The sequence below is a fragment of the Elaeis guineensis genome, chromosome 7, assembly GCF_000442705.2.
Source record: "Elaeis guineensis isolate ETL-2024a chromosome 7, EG11, whole genome shotgun sequence".
NCBI classification, from domain to species: Eukaryota; Viridiplantae; Streptophyta; class Magnoliopsida; order Arecales; family Arecaceae; genus Elaeis; species Elaeis guineensis.
The window spans coordinates 75,529,280-75,538,922 of record NC_025999.2 but is presented as its reverse complement, the minus strand read 5'-3'; the positions used below and the strand labels follow the sequence as shown (position 1 = coordinate 75,538,922).

Genomic DNA, 9,643 nt, shown 5'->3' with positions numbered 1-9,643 from the left:
GTAATATAGATTACCTTCAAGGTAGATTATCATTATTAAATTATTATTAATATTGATTACTGTATTTGATAAACATAGATAATGCTACAGTAAAAATTATTGAAAATTTTGATTGACATGTTTGATATGACAATCAGATTATTAGCAATATGAAATTAAATTTTTAAAATACCTCTAAATCAAATTACTGTGTGTTTGGTATAAATAAAAACTGCAGTGGCCCTTGCCTGATCCAACAGCGATGTGTATATGAAAATAAACCTCACATGTTGAACATGACCAAAAACTTGGCCTGGTGCTCTCCCTTGAAGGTCAGCCCCATTGCTAGCCACCGCCCGCCGACTAGATCTGGTCATAGGCTAGCCTCGCACTTGCCATTGGCAATAAGAGCACTTTTGTGGTCCAGTCCATGGGGCCTCCAAACGAGATCGCAAATGTAGATTGAGATGGGGGGAGATGGACATTGCAAGGGTCTCAACTCGGACGGAGGTGCTAAAGAAGCACGGGGTGTCGGCGACGGAGAGTTGGAGAAGAGTAAAGAGGCAGCGGAGTAGCATGAGAGGATCTCAGGCTTTTGCTTGAAAATCTTCTCCTTGAAGGTCTTGGAGTTCGCGAGGAGCCCGTGCTCTTCATCGTCGTTGCCCTCATCATCATCTCTATGACTGTGGGAGGAATGAGAGGAGTCCATTGAGATAGACGGAGGGTCTTAGACCTAGACAGAGGGGCCAAGACAATCTGGATTGTCAACCAAAAAGCATACCAAACAAAATAATCTAGTAGGCCCACTTTAAATTATCGGTAATCTGGATAGATTGTCACCTATCAAATGCAACATAAGAGAAACTTGTGTAGGCCAGAATGAGCTGGCCCAGATTGAGCTGTGCTCAGGTCGAGATCCTCGAACTTCATGACTAACTTTTTTTTCTTAAAAAAATATAAAAAATACTTAAAATGCTTAAAAAAAATGTGACATTTGTATAATTAAATATCACCAGCAACTTGCAATTTCTCTTCTTGAAAAGGAAAGGAAAACTCAACTCATCTCCAAAATTTAGCAAATTTAGTAAAAAGTCAAAGAAAAATTGTCTAAATTATATAAAAAAATTTTAAAAAATTATCTAGATACGTTAAAATTATCTATGTTAAACATTTTTATATATACTAAAATTATAAATATATTAAAAATTATTTTAGAAAAAGAAATAATAGAAAGGCATACATTTATAGTTTCTACATAGAAATTATTTTAAGATAATACAAAAATTTTAGAAAATATTTGAAGCCATCGGTTTAGAGTTCTCATGCAGAGTTCTTATATATTGGAAGCTATTAGAAATATTACCATATATGAAACTCTTCTTAATTATTTTAGGAGAAAGATTATTTGAAGCCATCTATTTAGAAATTTCTTATCGAAGAAAAATTATTTTAGAAAGCCTGATTTCTCAAGTATTTTACGAAATACTTTCCTCCATATAAAAATTTATTTATTATTTTAAGAAACACAAAAATGTCCTTATTTATTTTTTGCCGAGACTATTAAAGATATGCATAAAGTATTTTAGGGATGTAAAAATTTTAGAGAATATTTAGAGTCTCTATACATCAAAAGCCATTAGAGATGTCATCACTAGACTCTTCCTAATTATTAAGAAAATGAGGAAAAAATTATTTGTAGCCATCTATATAGAAATTTCTTAGATGAAAAAAATATCTTATGAAGCTTGCTTCTTAAATATTTTAGAGAATATCTTTCTTTGTGAGAAAATTTATTAGATATTTCAGAAAACATAAAAACTCTTTCTGTTTATTTTTTATTGAACCTATATATGAAATACACAAATAATTTGAACCTATGGCTTTAAAGCATGCATCGAAATCTGTTAAAAATATCACTTGGCATTGAAATGTTTTTCATCATTTTAGAAAAAGTTATGAGGAAAGAATTATTTGAAGTCATCCATTAAGAAATTTCTCAGAGGAAAAGCCTCCTTAATTATTTGAGAAAATATTTTCTTCCATGTAGCAAGTTTTATTATTTTAGGATACACAGAAAATCTTATTAATTATTTATGAAATGCACAGGCTCTTCTTAATTATTTTTTGCCAAGCCCTCTTTAAGTTTAACATTAGAAAAAAATCCTAAAAAAATACATGCCAATCGGGATGAAATTTCTTAATTATTTTGGAAAATGCTGAACCCTTACAAATTATTTTAAGAAACACGGAAACTCTTCTTAATTATTTTTTGTCAACTCTTGTTTAAATTTGATATTCAAAAAATAAAAAAAAAATCACTGTAGTCAACGTCATGGTGATCAAAGCGATTTGGAGAGTTCAAATGCTGGTTGATGTCACACAATGGTTACTAATTTATTGAATATATTCCATTTATAATTTATTTTATTCTATTTTCTAAGAAATTATTTATTTATTCTATTATACAAATTTATATTTATATTTTTTATTATCTTCCATGTGTTGCGCGTGGGTATCATTCTTGTATATATTTTCCCATTAAATTCACATATCAACAATAATTATTAATTAAGTCTATAAATATATCAACTATAAATAAATAGTATATGAAAAATAAAGAAATCGAACCAGGCCAAGCTGGGCCGGCCTTTAGCCCCAAGGCCGAGCACTAGCGATATATGAAATACGCCTATTTTCCAAGCCTCACGCAGCCCAATGAGCATAAAACCTTGACCCCAGCCTACGCAAACGGTTTTGGGCGTGAGCGCTAATTAAGAATCTTGTGGCAAAAATGGAAATCTATTTCTTGAAGAGCTCATGCTGAGATATGGAAGCTTCATTTCTCGAAAGGTCGGTGCAAAGGCAGTTTGAGAAGTTGATTCAGACGAGGGTTTAGGATCAAGTTATTTAGTAGTCGAGATAAACCGAAAGATGATAAGCCAATATCTCACTTGACTGCATCGTCTGTTGAAAAATGAGCTTGGAAATTTTCAGACTTGATGGCACTGTGATAATTAATAGTAGCCATTTATTGATCAATGACCTTTGGACATAACAAATTTATGTGGTTTGATCCTAATTTGTTTAACTATTTGATTAATGGCATATAATAACAGTGCACCAAGTTTATGAAATTCATAATTAAATATAATATAACATGTCTTAGTTTTTCAATAATCCATATTTGTGGCAATGAATTCATATTTGTAGAAATGAAATAATATTATTCCTTCCCAATATGATATATGATTAATTAAAAATATCTACGATTTATCTTCTCTATTAAGGATCCAAAATACCTTACTTATGCATCATTGGAAAGTGCATTAACATAAATAAGACAAAAAGAAAAGGCAATACAAAAGTATGTAAACTATAAAAATGAGTTAAAATGGATTAGCCCACACTAAAACTTCCACATAACAACTCTACGAAAGGCGATCCTATTATAGAAATAGCTTCAAATATACTTATCACAATTTTTACGATCCAATAACTAATTTGGTCCCGAGTAAGGAATAATCAAATACACCATGCAGTCAGTACAGCTAAAACCATACCTACAACCCAAGTTAATTCATGGGGTATTTTAAATCCACCTATAAGATCTACAGGAAATCCATACAGGATAACCATTATAATCATCATACTTGTTGACCACCGATGAACTGATTGAAACCAATCAAAATTAGCGTCAATCATTATATATTGAACTTGATAATTTATTTAATCGATATAAATTGTGACTCAGATCTCACAAATATTTTGATTCTAGCAAATGACGACGCTATAGCTTCAATTCGAATGATTCTTAACAAATTAGTATCTGCAATTTGTGAGGGTCGTTCTAGCTATATAAAAAAATTATTGCTTATCATTAAAAATAATAGGATTACTTATATTATTTGGCAAAAGGAGAAAATAATTAAAATGATAGCAACAACATTAAATAAATAATGCACTAAATAATTATATTGAATTAGAGTAATTATTTGAAACTAGGATAGCAATTAAGTGCGAACATGTACATTTTAATCTGTAGGTTTCAAAACCTTGAATGTAATTATTAAAGATATACACATAATTTTAGATTTTTATAAAAGTTATACATGTAAAAAGAATAATTTATAAAGGTATATATGGAAATAATAGAATTGCAAGAGTATTCATATTATTTAAAATATTTATAAGAATATATATGCAAAAAAAATTCTATTAATTATTGCATAAGTTAAGAGGAGCGTCATTATGCTAGACATTAGATAAGCCTATCTAAAAGTTATATGAACCAAAATATATAAATACCCTTTAATTATTAATAATTGCAAGAGTTATGAGTTTTTAAATATTTTCTTTATTTACTTGCAAAAAAAAATCCTATTAATTATTGCATGAGTTAAGAAGAGACATTAGAACAATCCAAGGAAAAAAACTACGTTAGCTTGCCACAAATTGTGCGTTTTGAATTTGTTCTTCCTGAATTTGTTCTTCTTATATCTAATAAATAGAATCCAATTCTAAGTTATCATTACTGTATAAATATATTTGAAACTTTTTTTTAAGGGGAGGTCCATGTATGAATAACTAACATCTAAATCATTGGAATGATAAAATCTCAAGACTTATTTTTGTAAGAATAAATAAAATTATGAATTATTATTCTTTAAAATCTTTAATCCCATATTGAAAGAATTAATGCAAATGAATTTGCATTTTTGGCTTCTCCAACTGGTGTACTCTGGTTCAATCTATCTATAGGCCTTTTACCATAAATAGACACTCATATTTTTTTATTTTGATATTATTGACAACTTGAGTTAAGAGGGATTTCATTATGCTAGCCATTGGAGAGACCTTTATTAATTGGCTAAGCTAGCTGTTTGTTTTAATTTCATCCAGTTATTAACTAAGATTTTTTAGTATATATTCTTATAAATATCTAAAATTATATGTATACTCTCATAAATTTACTATTTGTGTGCATTCCTTTATAAATTATTCCTTTTACATATATACCCTTACATATATTTAGAATTTCCATGTATATTCTTACAAATTTTTTATTTGCATGTTCTACCTTGTAAACTATTTCCATATGTATACCCTAGCAAATTTACTATTTGAATGTATTATGTTATAAAATATTTTTTTCACACATGTACCTTTATTAAGTTAAGGTTATCCATGCAAAATAAATAATTGAGAAGGATATATAGGGAACAAAATAATTTAGAAGGTTATATATGCAAAGTGAAATAATTTATAAGGGCATACATGTAAGTACAAAATTTATGAGAGTATACATGTAATTCTTGATTTTTACAAAAGGTATACATGTACGTGGAAGAAACAATTTAGAAGGATATATATGTAAATAGAAAATTTGTGAGGGCATCCACATATTTTCAAATCTTTACAATTGTATACATGCAAAAGAATCCTATTAATTATTGCATGAGTAAAGAGGCGGGCCGTTGCACTAGCAATTAGATAAGCCTAAGCTAAGAGAAGCATGACCATTGTGTTAGCCTTTCTTTTGTTGATTAACTAACCATAAGAGTTAGGACGAGTCTTATCATGCTAGCCATTGGTAAGCCCATTAGAAAAGCTTGGCTAGGAGTTACATGACAAACTCTATAAATAGACCCTCATATGGGGGTCTATTTACAGACCACGTCCGAGGTAACTCAATAGCTCCTCAACATCTAAGATATTCCATCACTGATTCCTATTGTACTACTTTCACGCTTATGTGCTAATATTGCCCATTAATTGTTGGAGATACCTTCTCTCTTCTACCTCCCTATGAAATGCAACAGCTATTATTTTACGTAGGCTTCTCTGCGGTTCACGTTGGAATGATTTGTTTTTCTCTTGTTTGCCTTAAATGGCTGAGACGTTGTTTTTTTTCTTTTTTGTCTCTAAGTTCCATATGCCTGAGTTATTTATTATTTTTTTGTCTTTTATTATGATCAAAACTCATAGCTCGACATGTAAGGTATTGCCTACTCTGATCCATAGACCTCATGATTTTATCTTTCAAAAGATGCCAGAAGAATTATCCCTTCCTATATAAGCCATAATTTTTCATGACTCATAATCAATGTGGGATTAATAATGCCCATACGTGAGTTAATGTTATCTTTGCCTTTCATTACACTCATGGCTCGATATGTAAGGTATTGCCCACTCTAACTCATGAGCCTCATGATTTTGTCTATCAAAAGATACCTCATATGAGAAGGATGATCCTTCTTATATAAGTCAGAATCTTCCATGACTCATAACCAATTTGGGATTAATAATGTCCTCTCTTCTACGGTACAATATAGTTTCTCAGACAAGGAAAATTCTGTGTATGAACGGAAGCTGCCCTTCTTACCATAGGCAGAAGGAGGCCCATAGTCGAAGGGATAGTCCCTTACCTAGTGTGCTATCATTATGGTCAAAGACTCATAGCTTGACACGTGAGATATTATCCGCTTTGGCCTATGAGTTTCACAATTTTATTCTTTAGAAGATGCTTGATAAACACTTAATTTAAGTCATTTAAAGCAGAAAATCATATTTAATTTATTTTATTTATTAAGAATTTGATGCTTCTTTTTATGTTTTACAGAAAAGATGATCGCCGATACAAAGAGTCCGATTCATAGATCAAAAAGACTCAAGTTTGAAGAAATTTAGATTTAAAATAAAATTAAAATAAAAGAAAGACGCATCCGGTATTATAGAAAATGAAGATACTATGCAAGAAATCCAAAAGAATATAGATGTCATTGTAAAGAAACAAAAGTTTCTTTTTGGTATGTGAAAAGGTTGGTTCACGTTGATTTTCCCTGGGTGTGCGTGAACGTGGGCGTGCGTGAATGCGGGCGCGCGTGAACGCGAGGACGCGGCGTGGACGCGGCGCGGATGCGGGCAAGACGCGGAACGAGTGAGGAATGGACGCGGCGTGAGCTCGTGGGCGCGCGGGTGAGCGTGGATGCGGGCGGGACGGATGCAAGCAGGCGCGCACCGCAGACACAGTGGCGAGCAAATTAAAGGAAAAAATTTTTATTTGGAAATACCTCAAGTGAAAAAATTTATATTTTTTTTTTAGTCCTACATCGAAAAACCATGTAAAACTCCTCCCTCCTAATATCTATAAAAAGACTTTTGTACTCCCATTAGAGGGGGGAGCCCAGAAATTCTTCTAGAGCCTTGCATAGAGGAATAGAAAGGGACTACTTCATGAGCAGCTAGGCTGGCAGTCTCGGGAGTGGAGAAGAAATTTTGTAACGACACAGAAATGGTTTATTGTTCTAAACTTTCCTGTATTTCTTTATATGCAATAAAGATTATGTTTTTTATTTAAATTGTCATGAGTTCTTTAATTGCTCTCATTTATATGTTTTTATTTATGCTTTCTTGTTAGATTAATATTAGGAATAGCTTTTACTTTCCGGAGACGCACCGTGATCTACGGATACGGGGCGTGCCGAGGAAAGAAGAGTTATTTACCCAATACTTTCTGGAGATGCGTCGTGATCTATGGGTACGGAGCGTGCCGAGGAAAGATAGGTATTTTTTCTAAGATTAATCGCATCCATTTAATTAAAAAAAAAAAGAAAAAGAGATACAACTCTGCTAGTGCAAAGTGATTCAAAACTCCTAAGTTCTTTATTTTCTAATTACCTTAATTTTAAGATAATTTATTTTCTAAATCAAAAATAATGTTTCTTTCTTTTATCTTGCAATCTCAACTTAGCCCAAGGTCCCTGAGGATACGATCTCGACTCATCCTACCTACGTAGTGAGTAGAGTTATTTTTGGTGCTATCAACGACTACGCATCAAATTTTGGCGCCGTTGCCGGGGATCTTGGTACGGTTGAATTAAAAAATTAAAAAAAAAATTTTTTTTAAAAAAAAAATACTTTTCAATTTTTATTTCTCGTTTTAAAATTTTTTTTTAATGCTTTCTAGCTAGATAATCTTATTTGCATAATTACATAATTACCTTGCATAACTAATTTACTATTTAGAAATTTTTCTGCTTAGAATAATTTGCTACTTTTTATAGCCTAGTGATTTATTGCTTTTTAGACTTAATCACTTAAATTTATTTTCTTGCAAAACTAAAAAAAAAAAGAAGCCACTGACATTTCATAACACTTAACTAAAATAGCGTAACCTCAAATATAAAAATTTCTAACTTGATTGGACACCTTGTTTATTTGCATTGCATCTCCATAATCAATCTTAAGGGCAATAACCCATTAACCAGATAAGGTGGGGATTTGATCACCCTTCCTTGGCCCACAAATCATCCCCTTGCATTTGCATAACCTAGACCTTAATTTAAAATCAACTAGACGTCAGCCCTAGGAATTTCGAGCTCAATAGGATAAAGAAAGCTCTAGAGTTGAACCGAGTGCGGATTGGTTAATTACTCGGTGTCTAAGGCAAGTGGTTAAAGAAAGTGGTTTTCAATTGGTTCCGTTGACTGACCTGGCCAACTCAGTTGGTATCTAAGGAAAGCAACGAGCAGAAAACCTCCCACATCTTACGCTTACCTGGCCGAGTCAGTTAGTCAGTCTTGAGCTTGGAGTGCTCAAAGGCGGTCTTGAAAGTTAGGAGCTGTCTAGATCTAAGTTAACCTTAGGATAGAGAGTCTACGATTGTTTAAGTTGATTGCAATTAACATCTAAACATTAACTAATTTCTCCCTTTTCATAGATTTAAGATTCTTAGGTTCTTCTCTTTAGATTTTCTTCATTCTTTTCTCACTTTATTATAAAAATATATATTATAAAAAAAAAATTTTCTGTGTTTGCTCTACAGTATAATTGTAAGGTGTATGCTTGGCCGTAGATCGTTACGACCAGAAATCCAACCTTTTGATCCAGAAATAGAAAGAACCTTTAGAGCCAACAGACGTAAAAATATGGACCGAAATCAGGAGAATGATCCACCCAAGCAATTGAAGGAGTACTTTACTCCTTCCACATATACCTACTCTCCTTGTATTCAAGTGCCCCCTGTGGAGGCCACTCAATATGAAATTAAGTCCAGTATAATCCAAATGTTACCTTCATTTTATGGACTTAGTAATGAGGACCCTTATAAACATCTTGAAGAATTTCTTGAAATATGCTCAACTGTCAAAATTCACAACTTCTCCGATGATGCTCTTAGGTTGAAATTATTCCCTTTTTCACTTAAGGACAAAGCCAAATACTGGCTACATACTTTGGATTCCATGACTATATCAACCTGAGACCAGCTGCAAGGAGAGTTTCTCAAGAAATATTTTTCCATAGGAAAAACGAATCAAATAAGGAAAGCCATAACTAGTTTTTCCCAATTAGATGGAGAAATATTTCATGAAACATGGGAAAGATTAAAGGACCTTATTAGAAAATATCCCCACCATGCTGTACCCAAGTGGCAGTTAATCCAATATTTTTATGATGGGCTCTCTGAAAGACATCGACAAATGATCGATGCATCATGCAGTGGGACATTCATGCTGAAAAGTGAGGATGAGGCATGGCAACTGTTTGAAATTTTAAGTGAAAATTCATTACATCATATGTCTGCCTCTATTAGAGATAAACCCATGTTAAACCCAAAAAGAGGTGGAATATATGAAGTAGGAAATGCCATAGATATCCATCAAAA

The 9,643-nt window shown here is 32.3% G+C and overlaps 1 non-coding gene across 1 annotated transcript; it reads right to left on the bottom strand.

Moving 5' to 3' along the window:
* Positions 1 to 9,293: 9,293 nt before the first annotated feature.
* On the bottom strand, positions 9,294 to 9,399 carry LOC140859507 (small nucleolar RNA R71). The gene has a single exon (XR_012143045.1). It is a non-coding gene; the product is annotated as a small nucleolar RNA R71 (small nucleolar RNA).
* Positions 9,400 to 9,643: the final 244 nt, after the last annotated feature.